The 18,694-nt window shown below is 44.0% G+C and overlaps 1 pseudogene; it reads left to right on the forward strand.

Moving 5' to 3' along the window:
* The window catches only part of LOC126932406 (store-operated calcium entry-associated regulatory factor-like), a 32,799-nt pseudogene extending 14,333 nt beyond the window's left edge, over nt 1-18,466 (forward strand).
* Nucleotides 18,467-18,694: the final 228 nt, after the last annotated feature.

Genomic DNA, 18,694 nt, shown 5'->3' on the forward strand with positions numbered 1-18,694 from the left:
CCTCTAGAAGGAACACAGCCTGGTCAGTATCTTGGTTTCAGCCTCGGAAGACCCATTTTGGACTTTTGACTTCTGGAAATGTAAGGGTATAAATTTATGTTGTTTTAAGGTACAATTTGTGGTGACTCATTCCAGCAGCAATAGGAAACTCATGCCCCAACAACTTTGCTCCAACAATTCCCCTTCTGTCCTGGACCACGTCTGTCTGGACACCCTCATTGTGCAAAATCGCCTAGTAAAGAGAACGTCCTGTGAGCCCACGTCCCTCTTTGGATTCCCACCGCCTCCACTCCTCTCTTGAATGCACCTGCGTCATGAGCTTGTCCTTACACTCCGCTGGGACTGTTCTTGTTGGGTGGCCTTTATGGGTCAGTTCTGAGTCTTCACCTTACCTGGCCTATCAATTGCTTTTGCACAGTGCCTCACTCCTCAGATTCTTTCCTCACTTGGTTTCCGGGGGTTTCTCTCTCGGCTGTCTCCTACACTCCTGCCAGCTCCTTCTCAGTTGCCATTGCTGATTCTTGTCCATCTTTCTAACTTCTAAATGCTGAAGGTCCCCAGATCCATCTTCCGATCACTTCTTTTCTGTATTTGCATTTATTCCCTAGGTGGTCTTATTGGGTCTCATGGTTTCAAAGACCATTCAAAGGCTGGCGACTGCCCAATCTGGACCTGCAACCAGTGATCTGTTTTGAATGCATATTCTCACAGCAGCTACCTGCTCCATGACTCTACCTTGACCCCTAACAGGCTTCCCAGAGATGAAAGGTCCTAAATCCAACTCCCGATTTCTAACACTCAGTCCCAGTCCTGCCCTTCCTTCCAGAAAATAGCTTCTCTATGTTTCTAATTGGTGAGGCCCCACGTTTTAGAGTCATCCTTAATATTTTCTTTCTGCTCACCATCCCTCATGATCCATCAGCAAATAGTATCAGATCTACCTCTCAGCATATACCCAGAATTTGACCATTTTTAACCATGGACACTACTCCTGAAGGTATGATGGTCTGAACTCCCTTCTGCTCTCCCCAGTTCTTCCTAACTGGTGTTGTGGCCTCTATTCTTGCCCTCTGACAGTCTAATTCTGAATCTAGCAGCGGATGGACTCTTTTATGATGCAAGTCATAGCATGTCACTCTTCCACTTAAAACCTCCTGATGGTCCTACTTTTACCTTAATCCCACTTAAGGTAAAAGTCAAAGTCCTTGGGACAGTGTGGTTGTCCCAGAGCTGTGCATCAGGTCTCCCTTCAACAGCACCTGCTGTGACGAGGGTGGTTGGTGGACAGCCCCAGCACTGCACCTTCATTTGCCGGGGTGTTCCTGCTGGGTCCACTCTGCGGGCTGCTCCTGCCAATCACTCGGCACGGCAAGGGTACTGAGCCAGCCAGGCCGTTTCTCTTTGGAATGGGACTTGTCCACGGGGAGATCTCTGCATGAGAGTCCCCATCACTCTGCTTGAGACGTTCTCTGGCCTGCACAGCTGCCATGCCTCTTCCTCCACAGCCCTCCTTCCTTCCCCTTTTCCTTCCAGAGGTGTCAGACTGGCAGCATTGTGGTCTGAAAGCACTCCCTTCACGTCTCTGCTCACATGCCTCCTTGTCTGAGAAATTCCCTGACTACTCTGGGAACTAGCAGTGCTGCCCCTCTTTTTCCTCTCCCCTGGGCCTGGTTTATGTTTTCTCATGTTGCTTATCACCAGCTGACGTAGTCCTATCTGCTTGATTATAATTGCATGTCTCTCTCAGGAGGGCACATGCCCCATGGGACGGTCTGTCTGTCTGTTTTGTTCATTGCAGCATTCTCAGCACCAAAACAGTGCCAGGCACTCAGGTGACAGCCTAACATATACTTGTCCAATAAATGGACAAATTGAATGACAGACTCTTGAGTTTTATTCTAGCTGATATCTAGGGAAAATTATCTTGAGACCAGAGTGCAGGTCAGTTGGACCTTACCTAAAGATCTCTCTCTCTCTTTTTCAATAGCAACTTTATTGAGATATAATTCTCATGCCATACCAATTCATACATTTAAATCACTCAGTTCAATGGTTTTTAGTAGATTCTCGGAGTGTGCAACTATCACCATAGTCCATTTTTGAATATCATCTCCTAGCCCTCCGCTCACTACCTAGTCCAAGGCAATCCTAAATCAATGTAATCCCTGTGTCTATGATTCGCCTGTTCTGGATATTTTATATAAGTGGAATCATATAATATATGGCCTTTTCTGACTGGCTTCTTTCACTTAGAATGGTGTTTTCAAGCTTCATCCATGTTGTAGCATGTGTCAGAACTTCATTCATTTTTATGGTTAAATACTGTTCCACTCTGTGGTTAAGCCATATTTTTCCTTGGCCATTCATCAGACGATGGGCATTTGGGTGGTTTCCACTTTTTGGCTAATATGGATAATGCTGCTATGAACATTCAGTTACAGGTTTTTGTGTGAACACTTCTTTTCATTTCCTTTGGTGATATACCTATGAGTGGAACTGCCGGGTCATAAGGTAACCATATATTTAACTTTCAGGGGAACTGTCAGACTGTTTTTCACAGTGGCTGCACTATTCTAATAATCCCTTATGACTTGAATGATCCTTAAATTCTACCCTTGACTACCTATATGATTTTAAAAATTAATATAATTTAGAGCAGTCCCCAGTGTTCCTCTTAGATATGGGACTTTAAAAATGGAATTTAATCAAAGAAATTGAATGGCTTGCCACTCAGTGCTGGCACTCAGTGCTCTGGAATTCATTCGGCAGCCAGATGTATGGAATCTATAATATGTTAATTGGGAAGGCAGAGTGGTGCCCTCACCAGGGAAGGCCTTTCAATTCCAGCAGCATTTACTCATTGGTTGTGAAAACTCCAGGGCAAGAGGGGGTGACTTTCCCAGAGGCTTTCCTGTGGTCTTTAACGCTGTCTAGTTTTGAAAATGGGCCCAGGATGTTCCGAGAGGGCCAAATTCAACGTGGGGATGGTGGTCGCACCTTGGCTTTGTGCAGTGATCTCCAGTGCGAATGCTCTTTGCTATGAAGACACTGCACAGCAATGTCCAAGTGACTGTAAAGTTAGGCTTCTCCCCAGTGCAGACACAGTCTGCTGGAAGGAGTGCAGCTGGGAACTCAGAGACACGTGCAAATGTTAGTCTGACTCTGCTAGAAGGGCCCCAGTAGCTCAGTCTCCAAAGGCCATAACAGGGCCAGCAAAGGACCCTGTGTGGTCCAATTTATTGATTCAAATGCACTATGCAATAAAATGACACAACCAACAGATGGTCACATTTACTATAAACATGGGAACACCTCAAAACGAGAGTGAAAGGTGAAAATGCCCCTTTGTATTCCTCCTACAGCCTCTCTGCCCTCACCAGCCCCCGACCGCCTGCCCTGCTGCCATCACCCTTAGCAGAGGAGTGGGCATCCTGCCACCTTTTCTGAAACATCCTCATCTGAAGGCTATTTTTTGTCCCCAGTGTCTGAAGGGGTGTGCCTGTCATCTCCTACTTGAAGGACCCCTTATTGCTACTAACTAAAGTATTCCAAGTTCAGAGAATGATACAAAAAACTTCCTAACGTTCCCTATGGGGTGTCTTTTAGCCCAGCCAAATGGGAGGAGTGCTCTTAAGTCTCACTATGCTTTTTCCTTCCTTGTCTACTCTTCAGTCGGGCTCCTGTCCATCTGCCACAGACTCTAGGGGCAAGGCTGGAAGACACGTTCCCGGTCCCATCCTTGGATGGTCATCACAGGTCACGTCCTGTACATCCTTTGGGGAAAAGCACCTACATGCTAGGCAATGTCTCCTGCTCTACTGATTGCCTTTGGTGTGCTACTGAACTAAAAGCCCCTTTCCCATTAGGGGTGAGGATTGGACTGAGCAAAGGGGATGGAAGGGAGTGAATTCTGTTCTATCTCACACACATGTATATGCACAGACACGCACACAGATGTTTGTATAGTTTTTTTTTTTTTAACATAAATGCGATTATGCTTTGAGAATTGTTTTGCAAGTAGCTTCCCCCCACCCCCCCACGATATTATGTGTTGGAGACTATATATTAGTACTCATTCTTTTTAAGCATTGCCTGGTTGTCCGTAGTGTGGGTGTCCATATTTTATGTAACCAGTGTGTTGAGTAAGCATGACTAGAGGGCTATAATCAGAATACAACTTCATTTTGCTTCCCATCGTCTCTTCCAATGTTGCCAGGGAAGTTTCTCTCCATGTCTTAGATAAAAACTCAGGTGGTCCCATGACTAGGCTATGTATTCGTAGGTCTCTTTAAACAGCAGAACAATATTTCTCCCCACCCCCCAAGTTTATTGCAGTGTAACTGACAAATAAAAATCATATATATTTAGGGTGTACAATGTGATGTTTTCACATATGTATACATTGTGAAATGATTAAATCAAGCTAAGTAACATATCTATCACCTCATATGCTTATCATTTTTTTGGGTGAGAATGCTTACAGTCTACTCTTAGCAATTTTGAAGTGTACAATACAGTATTGTCAGCTATAATCCCCATTCTGTATATTAGATCTCTAGAGCTTCACTTATAGCTAAAAGCTTGTACTTCTGACTGATGTCACCCCATCGGTGACCCCTAAGCCCTAAGCAACCAGCATTCTACTCTCTGCTTCAACAAGTTCAATTTTTTTAAGGCTCCACGTGTAAGTGAAATCACGCAGTATTGGTCTTTCTGGGTCTGGCTTATTTCACTTAGCATAATGTCCTCCGGGTTCATCCATATATGTTTTTTTTGTTTCTAAGATGGAGTCTTTCTCCGTCACCAAGGCTGGAGTACAGTGACGCAATCTCGGCTCACTGCAACCTCCACCTCCCAGGTTCAAGTGATTCTCCTACCTCAGCCTCCTGAGTAGCTGGGATTACAGACACCTGCCACCACACCCAGGTAATTTTTGTAGTTTTAGTAGAGATGGGGTTTTGCCATGTTGGCCAGGCTGGTCTCGAACTTCTGACCTCAGGTGATCCATTCAGCCTCCCAAAGTGCTGGGATTACGGGCGTGAGCCACTGTGCCCGGCTGGTTCATCCATATTATTGTAAATGATAGGATTTTCTACTTGTTTAGGTGGAGAAATATTCTATTGTGTGAATTACCATTTTCTTTATCCATTCATCCATTTCTGCACACTTATGTTGCTTCTTTGCTGTTGTGACTGATGCTGAAATAAACATGGGAGTGCAGATATCTCTCCAAAATATTGATTTTGTTTCTTTGTATATATACGCAGAAGTAGGATTGACAGATCTTACAGTGGTTGTATTTTTAACTTTTTGGGGAACCTCCATACTGTTTTTCATAATGGCTGCGCCAATTTACATTCCCATCAACAGTGTTCCAGGGTTCCCTTTTCTTAACACCCTTTCCAACACTTGTTATAGCAAAACAGTCTTGATTCAGAAATTAGAATGCGTCATCCAACATATTAACTTTTCATCCTGTCTCCTGCACCTGCCAGGCTGTGGCATGGGTGTGGTTGGGCCACCAGCCTTTGGAAAGGAAGCGTTGGTGGAGTGGTCACTTTCTTCTTTCTTTCTTGTTACCTCATCCAGGGTTAAACATGGGAAGGGTGGAGGAGAAAGGGAGCATAAAGTTCCACGTCAACTGATCCCGTCTCAAGATGACTCTGAGTCCACTTGAAGGGACTCCTCCAACTTCAGCTCCTCTGATGCGGCAGGGCGTTGGGTATCTCTGACTGCCGCTCTCCCTGGGGCCCTTGTGTCCCGCAGTCCTCTCCACAGCCCTGGCTTGTTAGAGACCCTCCACCCTTTCAGGTGACCCTTCAGGCTGGCTCTCTCTTGAATGGCCCACCTCTGCGCCACACGAAACCCTTGCATATCCTTACCTGACACATTCTGGGAGCACCAGCCATCCCAGCACAGCCACCTTCCCCAGGCCCCATCACTGAAGCTGCTCCCTTTCGCTCGCCTGTGGACTTCCTGGGCAGGATTCAGATTGTGTTTGAACCCTAGGGATACACAGCAGGCTCTCCGAGTGTTGACTGGGAAGTATGTCTCTCTGGATGCCTGGTGAAGAGGAGGTGCCACTTCCCTCTGCATGAGGTCTGTCTCATAGACTTCAACGGGGCTCTCTGAAAATCCTTCTCACTAAATCTCTCTTCAGCTCTTTTATCGCCCTCTATGTTTGAGAAGGGGTCTCAGGATCCTGCAATTGCTGTGCAGACTCCACTTGGGAAGTTCTCACAGCTGATCTTTCACACGGTCTCCTGCTTGTGTGCTCTCAGTTGTCTCTTGGCACCTCAGTCAAAACTCCTGATTTAGTACTGATCACGTGATGTGTCCATTTCCCTACTAATGAACAGTGTGGTTGTTCTTTTACATTTTTTTCCTTTGTGATATAAATACCACTGCTGTGAATGTCGTTTTAGAAAAATCTTGGTGCATAAGTGCAGCTCTCTTTTTTTGACTGGATTCCACAAAATTCTGATACCCTTGGTCATTTGCTTTCTTATCTCACCCAAAGATTTAGGAAGTGCTTGGAGAAATGCCTCTGTGTGGACGTGTTTGTGTATGTGTGTGCATGTGGGAGCACATGTGTGCCTGTGTCTGTAGACTGGATTAGTGATGGACAATTAAGAAAAATAAAGGTGTGGCGTAGGACAGAATATAGGACATCTCTGAGCTGCAGACAAATCTACACAGCCACCTGAGCCACCATGGTGTTGGGGCAAAACTCCCCTGCCTGGGCAGCTCACGGGGACAGCACTGGGCAGCCAGCATGACACTTCCGGGGTGTCAGTAGCAGCATGGCCAGGACACATTTTAATAAGGCACGCAGCAAACGCTGTAAACCTGTCACAAGGATTTCTAGAGGAATAGGAATGCTAATAAATTGCTGATAGTATCAGGAATAGATAATACTTAAAAGAATTTAAAAGGAGAAGATTGAAAGGGTAAGTTTCAGTTTTTACAAAATTTGCTTATAGGGATTCACTTATTCCTTGATGGTGTAAATAAGCACTATTATTATTATTATTTTTGAGACGAAGTCTCGTTCTGTTGCCCAGGCTGGAGTGCAGTGGCGCAATCTCAGCTCACTGCAACCTCTGCCTCCCAGGTTCAAGTGATTCTCCTGCCTCAGCCTCCTGAGTAGCTGGGATGACAGGCACTTGCCACCAGACCCGGCTAATTTTTGTATTTTTAGTAGAGATGGGGTTTCGCCATGTCGGCCAAGCTGGTCTCGAACTCCTGACCTCAGATAATCCACCCACCTCAGCCTCTCAAAGTACTAGGATTACAGGCAGGAGCCACTGCACCCAGCCCAAATAAAAACTATGATAATAACGAATGATACTGAGAGTTGCATAGGGTTATTTATTTGTTTATTTTTGGTATCCAATTGATTTTTGTTGATCTTATAATCCTTGACAGATAAACTTGAGGCCTGTGAATTCTCACTGTGTCATTCAAAAGCATCATGTCTGACCGTAAAAATATGCTAAAAAGGGAAGACTTTATGAATCTACAGTATGACCCTGCTGTTCTACTTCTAGGCATTTACCGAAGAGAAATCAAAACCTATGTTCCCACAAAGACTTTGACATGAATGTTCTCCGCGGCTGTATTCATAATAGCTAAAAACTGGAAACAGTCCAAATGTCCATCAACAGGTGAATGGGTATAAGCAGTCTTTCCATACAATAGAAAACCACTCAGCAGCAAATAAGAACGAACTACTCATACATGCAAGGATGTGGATGAATCTCAAAATCATTATGCTGAGTGAAAGAAGCCAGGCACAGAGATCACTCTGTAGGCTTCCATTTCTAGAAAATGCAACCTAATTTACAGTGACAAAAAGTAGAAGAGTGGTTGCCTGCAGATGGAGGGAGACGGAAGTGTGGACTGCAACAGGGCACAAGGAATCTTTTGGAGGTGACAGAAATGTCGGGCGTTTCGATGGTGGTGGTGGTTTCTGGGGCGTATACAACTATCAAAACTTCTGGAATTGTACCCTTTAAATGTATGCAGTTTATTGTATGTAAATTATTTCTCAATAAACTCGAGAAGGAAAAAAAATACAGTCTTTCTTGAAATCGAGTTTGATTACCTTTTGATTTGATGTAAGAATTAAGGGCAATAGATGTCAAATGCCCGGGACAGTGCCTGGTACACAGTGCTAGGAAAATGACAGATGTTACTGTATCACCATGGAAATAGACATGTCCACAAATGTGTCTTTTTTTTTTTTTTTTTTTTTTTTTTTTTTTTTTTTTGAGACGGAGTCTTGCTCTGTTGCCCAGGCTGGACTGCAGTGGCCGGATCTCAGCTCACTGCAAACTCCGCCTCCCGGGTTTACGCCATTCTCCTGCCTCAGCCTCCCGAGCAGCTGGGACTACAGGCGCCCGCCACCTCACCCGGCTAGATTTTTGTATTTTTTAGTAGAGACGGGGTTTCACCGTGTTAGCCAGGATGGTCTCGATCTCCTGACCTCGTGATCCGCCCGTCTCGGCCTCCCAAAGTGCTGGGATTACAGGCTTGAGCCACCGCGCCCGGCCCACAAATGTGTCTTACGTGTACTTGTGTTCCCAGGATCTCTCTGGATGCCCAACACATTGTTGGTGTTCTATAAATGATTTTTGGTGAATTAAAGAGATTTTAGGTCATATCAACCCCCTTTTTTTTTTAAGGCGGACTCTCGCTCTATCGCCCAGGCTGGAGTGCAGTGGCATGATCTTGACTCACTGCAACTTCTGCCTCCCGGGTTCAAGCAATTCTCCTGTCTCAGCCCCTCAAGTAGCTGGAACTACAGGTGCATGCCACCACGCCCGGCTAATTTTTGTATTTTTAGTAGACACAGGGTTTCGCCATGTTGGCCAGGCTGTTCTTGAACTCCTGACCTCAGGTGATGCACCTGCCTCAGCCTCCCAATGTACTGGGATTACAGGCATGAACCGCTGTGCCCAGCCATATGAGTCAGTCTTAATTTACATCACAACTGGGGCCCGAGGGCAGGGAGGGAATGATATTCTGGTTGAAGAATTCTATGGGCAGTAGAGACAAAGTGCTCGGGACACTGGAAAGGCTGCCTCAGTTTCCCTCTTCAGAAGTCCATCTCTGCAAGTGCATTACTGTGCCTGCTGCATCATGTGTAGAACTGGGAGCCCACAGAGGGAGCCGGAGCAGTGTGACAGATACTGCCTGCTGTGTTCTCCCAGAGCTGCCTACAGGAAAGAAGAGCTTTTTCTGTACAGTGCTTGGGCAGGGGATAATGCGCCTGTGTAGCAACTTCATCTCCCAAGCATAAAATATTGATAGTCTTGGCGCTGGATGGAGACCTGGAGACACCGGCTGGAAGGTGCTGTTTGCCAGCAGGTGGTGAATGATTGATGAGTGGGAAATAAAATATTGATGTTCTGAGTCGCACATCAGTCCTGTTTCCACCCAATGGGGCTTGCATCATGTGTTATTAAAGGCAAAAATTCAGAGAATGGGTTACTTTTCCTCTGCTTGGGACATGACAGCTTTTGGCCTGCTGTGACTTGGACATACCCCCGAATATTAAGACTGAGGACCTCTGGAAACTTGGTAGATGGATGTTGGAATCAACAACAGGAAATTCTACTTTCCCTGGGTCTGTAAAAGTTACAGTAACAGCTTTTTCAATGCATTCTTCTTCTTACAGAAATTATGTTGATCAAAGTTGTGCATGCACATAATTTGTTTTTATTTTATTTTATTTTGGAGACAGAGTTTTGCTCTTGTTGCCCAGGCTGGAGTGCAATGGTGCAATCTCGGCTCACTGCAACCTCTGCCTCCCTGGTTCTCCTGTCTCAGCCTCCCAAGTAGCTGGGATTACAGGCACATGCCACCATGCCCAGTTAGTTTTTGTATTTTTAGTAGAGGTGTAGTTTCATCAAGTTGGTCAGGCTGGTCTCGAACTCCTGACCTCAGGTGATCCGCCTGCCTTGGCCTCCCAAAGTGCTGGGATGACAGGTGTGAGCCACCATGCCAGGCCACAACAAAGACTCAAAATTAGTCAGTGTTAGTGTTTGGACTTTATTTCTTTGCATCTAGATGTTAACTCTCAAATCTCCAAGGCAAAGAACAAAGGATCAGCAGGGATGGACCCAGGTTCTCTTTCTTCAGCTGTTCCCAGGAGAGTTTGGCCATCAGTCTTCCTGGAATTGGTCCCAGAGGTGGGCTTTGCATGCACATAGTTTAAAGAGACAAATAGATCTACAGGAAACACCACGCCCTCTCTTATGCACCCTGGGTCCCCTCCATTTGATCCTCTCCACAGATAAGCACTTTCAAAACATCCTTAAGCTGATTATTTTTACAAAAAACAAATAACATGTTTCTATTGCTACTTCTCTCTCTCTCTCTCTTTTTTTTTTTTTTGAGACAGAGTCTCACTCTGTTAGCCAGGCTGGAGTGCAGTGGTGTGATTGTAACTCACTGTAACCTTGAAATCTTGAGCTCAAGTGATCCCCCCCCCCACCTCAACGTCCCAAGTAGCTGGGACTACAGATGCGCACTACCATGCCCGGATAATTTTAAAAAATTATTTCTAGTAGAGATGGTGTCTCAGTATGTTGCCCAGGCTGGTCTTGAACCCCTGGGCTCAAGAGGTCCTCTCGCTTTGGCTTCCCAAAGTGCTGGAATTACAGGCGCGAGCCACTGTGCCCAGCCACTACTTGTTGACTTCAACAATTTCTTTCTTTCCTTCCTTCCTTCCTTCCTTCCTTCCTTCCTTCCTTCCTTCCTTCCTTCCTCCCTCCCTCCCTCCCTCCCGCCCTCTCTCCTTCCCCCCTCCCCCCTTCTCTCTCTCTCTCTCTCTCTTTCTTTCTTTCTTTGATGGAGTCTCACTCTGTTGCTTAGGCTGGAATGCAATGGCACAATCTTGGCTCACTGCAACCTCTGCCTCCTGGGTTCAAGCAATTCTCCTGCCTCAGCCTCCTTAGTAGCTGGAGTTACAGAAACATGCCACCACGCCAGGCTAATTTTTGTACTTTAGTAGAGACGGGGCTTCACCATGTTGGCCAATCTGGTTTCGAACTCCTGACCTCAAGTGATCCGCCCACCTCAGCCTCCCAAAGTGCTGGGATTACAGGCATGAGCCACCGTGCACGGCCAACTTTAGCAATTTTCGAATGATATATGGACAGTGAAGATGAGGTAAGGATTTGACTCCTTTATCCTACAACATGAACACAAGCACCCATCTGTGCTCTCCATTTCCCCAGTATAATTATACTAGAATTTTGCTTACATTATTATTTGGTATTTACATTATTATGAAAATGTGAAGACATCGATAGGTGAGTAAGTAGTACACTAAGATTACACTTGCTTTCTTAGCTTGCTTTTTGTTTTTCCTTGGAGTTAGGAAACGTCTTATTTTAGGTTTGTTTGCTGAATGTTCCATCTGCTTATCATTCGTTCAACCCCTAAACTCCTTGCCAGTTATCTAAATTTCTCAGGATGTTCAGATTCATCGGCTGTCCTATCAGCTTCATCTCCTGAGGTCTGCTGATTTTGCACTTTGGTCTTGGTTGCCCTTTGGTCTTGGTGCACGGTGTCATCATGGAGTTTCTACGCATCATCCAGAGGATTCCCTCAACCCTTTCCTGTGCTGTGTCCCAAGGCTTTTATCTATTTATTTATTTTTTGGTGATTACTTGCTTATTTTGGTGGAACACAGGCTCCATCATTTTCCTGAGAAATAGTGCCAGGCAGTCACAGTATTTTTTTTAGATTTTATATATGCTTATGATAGTTTAGCTGAGTATAGAATTTTAAATAGGAAATTGTTTTCTTTCATAATTTTGAAGGCTTTGCTTTATTATCTTCTACCTTTTGAAAAGTTTGAAACCATCTGATTTTTTAAAATTCTTTGTTTTTGGTGACTTTTTTTTTTTTTTTTTTTTTTTGAGATGGAGTCCCGCTCTGTTGCCCAGGCTGGAGTGCAGTGGTACCATCTCGGCTCACTGCAAGCTCCGCCTCCCAGGTTCACGCCATTCTCCTGCCTCAGCCTCCCGAGTAGCTGGGACTACAGGCGCCCGCCACCACGCCCGGGTAATTTTTTGTATTTTTAGTAGAGATGGGGTTTCATCATGTTAGCCAGGATGGTCTCCATCTCCTGACCTCGTGATCCACCAGCCTAGGCCTCCCAAAGTACTGGGATTACAGGCATGAGCCAGCACGCCCGGCCTTTGGTGACATTTTTATTCTATGAAAGCTTGTAGACTCTTGTCTTTGTACCCAGAGATTTAAAATTTGTGATGAAGTGTCTTTGTTTGGGTCTTAGCTCACCACTTTAGAGGTATTAGTTGAGCCAGCTCTTTTTAAAAAATTAACTTTATTGAGGTTTAATTTGCATACAACAAATGCAAACATTTGTGAAAAATTTTCATGAGTTTTGATAATTGTATAAAAGACTCACTCTTCTAATTTATTAGTTCTGAAACATTTTCTAGAATTATTTCTTTGATAATCTTTTCCCTGACTGTTTTCTTTGTTCTTTCTTTTTTGGAAATTCTATTATTTGGGTATTAGACATCCTGGAACAATCTTCTAATTTTCTTGTCTTTTCTCTCTGTCAGGGAAAAGAGTTTTGGGTTCCTATTTAGTGTACTCTTCTGGGTTATCTGATTCTATAAAGGCTTCCACCTCCATTGTCTTTGAGCTAGAGTTGTGGAAAACTGCGAGTAATGTAAATGCCTCCTTTTCATAGAGATGCAAATATACTTTGTCTGGTGCAGCGGCATATTGGTATCCCTCTTTCCCCAAAAAGCCAGTTTTGCATTGATTAACATATTCACTTCAGCATTCTCTATTGTCTACGTGTCTGCTGTTTGATTTCTCCACTGAACCATTTGTAACATCTTACTGGTTCTCTTACTAATTATGAATCTTTGACATGTGGTAATTTTAACGTCTCAACTTTTTACATTTTTCAGTCTACTGTGACTCTTTTCACTCTACTCTGGGATTTTTTTTTAACTTTATATTCCAAACTTTCTTAACTTTACATTCCAAACTTTCTACTATATAAGATATATTTCTTATATCTGCTTTCATATTTTTAATTTCCAAGAGCTCTTTTTGTTTCCTGAATGAGAACTTAGAAAAAGAAAACTCTGTTTTTATTTCCTGGGTAGAACACTTGATCTTATTTAGCTGAGGATCTTAAGGACCGTTGATTTTGATGTTATCTTCTCGTGCATACTTCTGTTTCTTCCAATTTGCTTTACTCTGTTTTGGCATCTGGTGTTCTCGTTGGATGTTTCACTCAGATGTTTGGCAACTTTCCCTGTTTACTCCTGATCAGTAGTTGGGGCTTGGAGGCTGACCGGCAGTTTGGACACTGTGAATGGTCATCAACACAGGCTCATCTGGCTGGGCTGTTCCACTGGGGAGCCTCTGACATCAGCATCTTTGGGTCTTTTTCTCAGAGAAGACCTTCCCCATCTCTGGTTTAGCATATTTGCACCTAGCCGACAGCGCCCTGTGAGCCTCTGAATTCTATTAGTAAATGCCCACTTCACTATTTTTAAGAAAATAGTTTCTCCACCCTGGCCTATGCCTGGTGCCTTTGGTCTAAAGCCCCTTTGCTTTATCCTCTCCAGAGAATAAGCCTCCAGCTTTCTGCTTGGTGATGAGGGGCAGTCCCAGGCTGTGTGGAAGTAGGGAGGTTACTAGCTTTTATATAGACATTTTATTCATCCTTCTGTCTTCAGTCCTATTTTTCTGCCACTTCCAGAAGTATTAGGTACCTCTACTTCTTGAATCTTTTAGGGGCAGTGCAGGGTAATTTGGGTGCTTCCTGGCTCTCCCTATACAACCAGCTAAGGATTCTGTGCTCTCGAACTTTCTAAGTCCATTCTCACTCATTCTTCTTGCCTTCCAGTTTCCAAAATTTGGAAGCAGTGATTTCATCTTCTGTTTGCTCTGTCTTCATGACTTTACATTTTTAAAAATTCATTTCTAATTGGGTTTTGGAGGGAAGAAAAGTAAAAGTGTCACCGAATGAACCCAGCCTCATCTAAGCAATAGGAATTTTACTTTTCCAGTTTTTTTTTTTTTTCTTTCGTCTCTTTATCTATAGGCACAGCTGCTTGAAGAAACCAGGCACTGCAAGAGCTTTGTGACCCCTTGCCAAATACCAGAAGAAGATAAGACCTGCATGGAACTGGTGCAAACCGGAACAAGTGACCCCTAGTTACCTTTAGATCATGAACATACCATTATAATGCTGAAATCTCCTCCTGTAAAAGAAAATCTCTACCATTTTGTAAACATGCGGTGTATGGAGAATTATGTTTGGGACTGCACCTGCGTGTCTGGAACTCCAGCCTGCACGCCTACATCTCTCCTGGCCCGCATTTAACTCTAAGATTCCCCCGCCTCCCAACACTTCAGGGCAGAGAAGATGCCTTTGGAGCAAGAGCTACCCCTTCTCCATTCTCTGGCCATTGAATAAAACCCGGTTGCTTTTTCTTTATTTTTTTTTTTCCAATTGGATGTTCTTTCTTTGCAACCTATACAAAGCAGGGGAAAAAAAACTCAGTTTACCAGTGACAAAAGCAAGTGTTTATTTTTTAATCTTTTCTTGGGATTTTAATGCCTCTTTTACTTCAGTTTTCATTTCTTCAATTTACCTGGTATCTAAAGGCAGTATTTTGTTATTAAAAGGCACAGGAAATGGCACTAGGCAGAGATAAGTCAGAATTCTGTGTTCCCTACTTACGAGTTGTGTAATATTGCTCAGGCTATTCCATGTTTCTCAGCCTGAGTACAGTCATTTGTAAAGTAGTCATTGTAGTCAAAGTGATTGGAAAGTAATAATACTTACTATTTGGGCTGTGATGTGGATTAAAGATAATGTATATAACTTGCCTGACTCTCCAATTCTGTTGGCTTTGATATATTCTTTCCTTTGACATATTCTTTCCCACTACTCCTGAGAATGTCAAATTTAGGACCAGTACTTCCTGCAGAGTTTTACTAATATGCCTTCAACAAGAGAAGGCAACATGTATTTGGTGGCCGGTACATGAAACGTGAAAAAGTCTTTCCTAAAGCAGACATGTTCATAATCTAGTGGACATCTGTCAGCCGCTACAATGTTTGAAAGGAGTTTGGACTTTGGCTCCGAACTTTCTTGGTGCTTCTGCTCAGCCTCCCATGGGACAATTTTAGTTCCACCATTTTGGACTCTGAAGCCTGCAAAGAAGCTTCCGGCTGCCATATTGTTTTGCCTCTCATTTCCAAATTGAGTCTCTCATGCAACTAAACTCAATCGTATTCCATCAGAGGCAGCAGAGATTATTTGAATCTGCTTGAAGTTTCCATTGTCTTCTTTCTTACACTCTGGTATCATTCCGCCTCCCTCTTCTGTGGAAGTGATTTTTTTCCCCGCCCTCTGAGAAGGCTTTCTAGCCCCAATCAACTTGTGTTCTGTGTTCTCCAGGATGCTTCAGAGTTTTACCCAGAGTTCCCAATATGCCACTGGTTTTCTGGAATTCCCTTTTCTGGTTTTCTTTTTCCCTTCACTCTCTCATAATATATTCCCTTTGGGTGGTCCCATGAGGAAGAGTTCTGTCAGGTATAAGTACCAGAACTAGCTGAGCGTCCCCTGAATATCTGGCTGAAGTTTTATCTTATGAGTATTTCTGGATTATATAGCACTCTTTCATTGGCTGCCTGGAAGCTCAGAAAGCATATTGGACTTTCCCCAAGCAAGTGCACAGAACCCCACAGTATGCACTATGTATAATGTTATCCTTGACTTTGTCTTATTTTTCCCATATCTATTTTCTCACATTTATTTTTTAAACTTACTTTCTATGCATTTTTTGTTACACTGCAGCAAGTCTTTGTTAGAATGTGGTGATACATATAAGCATCCAAACTAAGAGACTAGCAACTAGCAGCATAAAATCATTTGCCTGCAGAGGCAAGACAGGCCAGAAATAAAAGCAGTTCCACAGAGGCCAAGGTAACCTGCAAAGGAGAGAGCATCATGCTGGAGATTTGAGATGAATCAGGTCATCTCTGGGATGTCGCGAAAGTCCACGATTGAAGTCAGTAAGACATTTGTAGTTTCCTGCAACGCTGTGTGTTCCTTCTGGACCCTGAATTCTAAATTGGATGAATCGCAGGACTGACTTCACGTGGCAACAGCTCTGATGGATTTGAGCAGTTGCTTTTCCGGATCCCACAATGATTTGTGAACCTTGGAGAGAGACATGTAGACCAGTTTCAAGTCTCAGCTCTGTGGTTTAGCACAATATTCTGAAGCTAATGGAGAATTGTGGCCGTGACATTTGTTGCTCATCAAATATCCATGTGCTCATGTACGTGTCACAGTGTACTTCCTTGCATTGAGGTAAGGATTAGTTCTTTTGTGCTGAAGAATAGAACAGGTGTGAGGAAACTGTACTTGACTTTTGCTGCCTGGGTGATGAGGAAGCCAGGGTCCCAGACGGTGAATCTGCAAGAGGGTGTAAGCCTCCATCTATCTGGGTCCTTGAGTGAGTGATAGGGCAAAGCCCCATCAACCCATGTTAGACACTACATGAACAAAGACTAAACATCAATTTCGTGAAAACAGTGAGATTTTGGGGTTACATGTTACTGCAACAGAGCCTAGCCCAACCTCACTAAAATAACCCTCAGTATCCATGGTAGTAAAATGAGAATCATTTTCACTCCCTGACATATTTCTTTTTTGAAGTTTAAGAGTAATACAAATGGAGTCCCTGGCACCAGCATCCAAGCTGGAACAATATTACAGATGTTATAATAATGAACGTTTTAAATTAATTTCTTCAGCAGAGTCTGGAGATGAGGTTTGATAGGACGTGGACTCAGGGCAGTACAATAAGATGGAAAGAAGATGGTTTTGGGGATCAGGCAGACCTAGGGTTATAACCCAACCCAACACTTACTAGCCGTGCGATTTTGTGCAAACCATGTAATCACTCTAAGTCTATTTCTACAACTGTAAAATGTGAATAATTGTATTTAGCTTGCAGGCTTATTGCAAAGATTAAAAGAGCCTGTAAAGGGTGTAGCAAGTACCTTGGCACACAGATGATTCCTTTCTTTTTGCTTCCCTGCATGTTTCCAATATATATTTGGTCTTTGTCTGTTTCCTGGTTTCTTGGCATACAACTCCTAAAATCACTGGACTCTTCAATGTGCTGAGCATCTTTTTGAGTGCTAATGAGTTGACTAATGACTGAAGTCCCTAGGTAGCTTCAGGATGGGAGCTGGTCACCAGGAAAGACCATGGCAGGATTAGAGTGATGGGATTTCTAGTCCACCCTTGAACCTACAGGGAGGAGAGAGGGGCTGAAGGTCAAGTTGATCGCCAATGACTAATGATTTTGTCAATCATGCCTATGTAATGAAGCCTCCAAAAAATCCAGAAGGATAGAGTTAGGAGAGCTTCTAGGTAGTTGAATGCCTGGAGGCTCCTGGAGGGATGTGTGCCCAGGAGGGCATGAAAGCTCCACGCCCCTTCCCACATACCTTGCCCTGTGCATCTCTTTATCTGTGTCCTTTGTAATATCCTTTATAATAAACCAGTAAATACAAATAAGTGTTTTCCTAAATTCTGTAAGCAGCTCTAGTAAATAAATTGAAGCTGAGGAGGGGATTGTGGGAATTTTGATTTAGACCAGTTGGTCAGAAGCACAGGTGAGGCAACCTGTGCCTCGTGACTGGTGTCTGAAGAAGGGCCAGTCTTGTAAGACTGAGCTCTCTGCTTATGGGATCTGAGGCAATCTCCAGACAGACGGTGTCGGAATGGAATTGAATTGGAGGATGCCCAGCTTGTGTCCGCTGTAGAACTGCTTGCTTACTTGGTGGGGAGGAACCTCAACACATTTGCTCACAGAAGTCTGCTTTGATTGTTGTGGTGTGAAAGCAGAGGAAAAACTGTTTTTTTTTTTTTTTCACAGTTTGTGTTTTCCCACTCATTTCCACAATAGGCTGCCTCAAGGAAACGCACAGGCTCCTTCTCAGGGAAGTGGCTTCCTTTAGGAACATTGGCTCTGGCCATTCAGCGAAGGACTAAGACAACCACACTGCTTTCCTTAAGGCCTTCTTGACATTCTTGCTGCATTTGTCAGTAGGAATCATGCAACAAGGCTAGGCTTTGCTGATCTCATAAAGACTGACAGTGTCATGAGTCATGCTGACTCAAGGTTATAGGATTTTTGGGGCATGCAGCAGGAAGTCAAAGAGATGTTAGCCAGGCGATCTTAGCAGGAAGGTGGTGAAAGAGGATGGGAGGCAGCAGCAAGCTTTGATGGAGATAGATAATGGAACCAACACAAGCCTCTCTCTTCCCCTCCTGTTCTCCTCCCTGTCAAGAGGTGAACAGCTCATAGAGGACGAGAGTCCAGGCTACAGCATAGACCCCAGGGTCCATGAAAAGGATCTGAATCTGTGATGGAAGGAGAAGTTCAATCAAAAGATATCAAAGGGCCAAGTGTTTCCAGGCTACCATTCTTAGAGTCCCTTGCATTTGTCTTGCTCAAATTGCCTCCTCTCTGCGCAGGTTTCAGCCCGCCCGGAAATGACCTCTCCTGCCTCTGAGCGACTCCAGGGCTGGCCAACCAGCAGTCCCAGTCCTGCCCTTCCTTCCAGAAAATAGCTTCTCTATGTTTCTAATTGGTGA

The sequence above is a fragment of the Macaca thibetana genome, chromosome 12, assembly GCF_024542745.1.
Source record: "Macaca thibetana thibetana isolate TM-01 chromosome 12, ASM2454274v1, whole genome shotgun sequence".
Classification (NCBI taxonomy): domain Eukaryota; kingdom Metazoa; phylum Chordata; class Mammalia; order Primates; family Cercopithecidae; genus Macaca; species Macaca thibetana.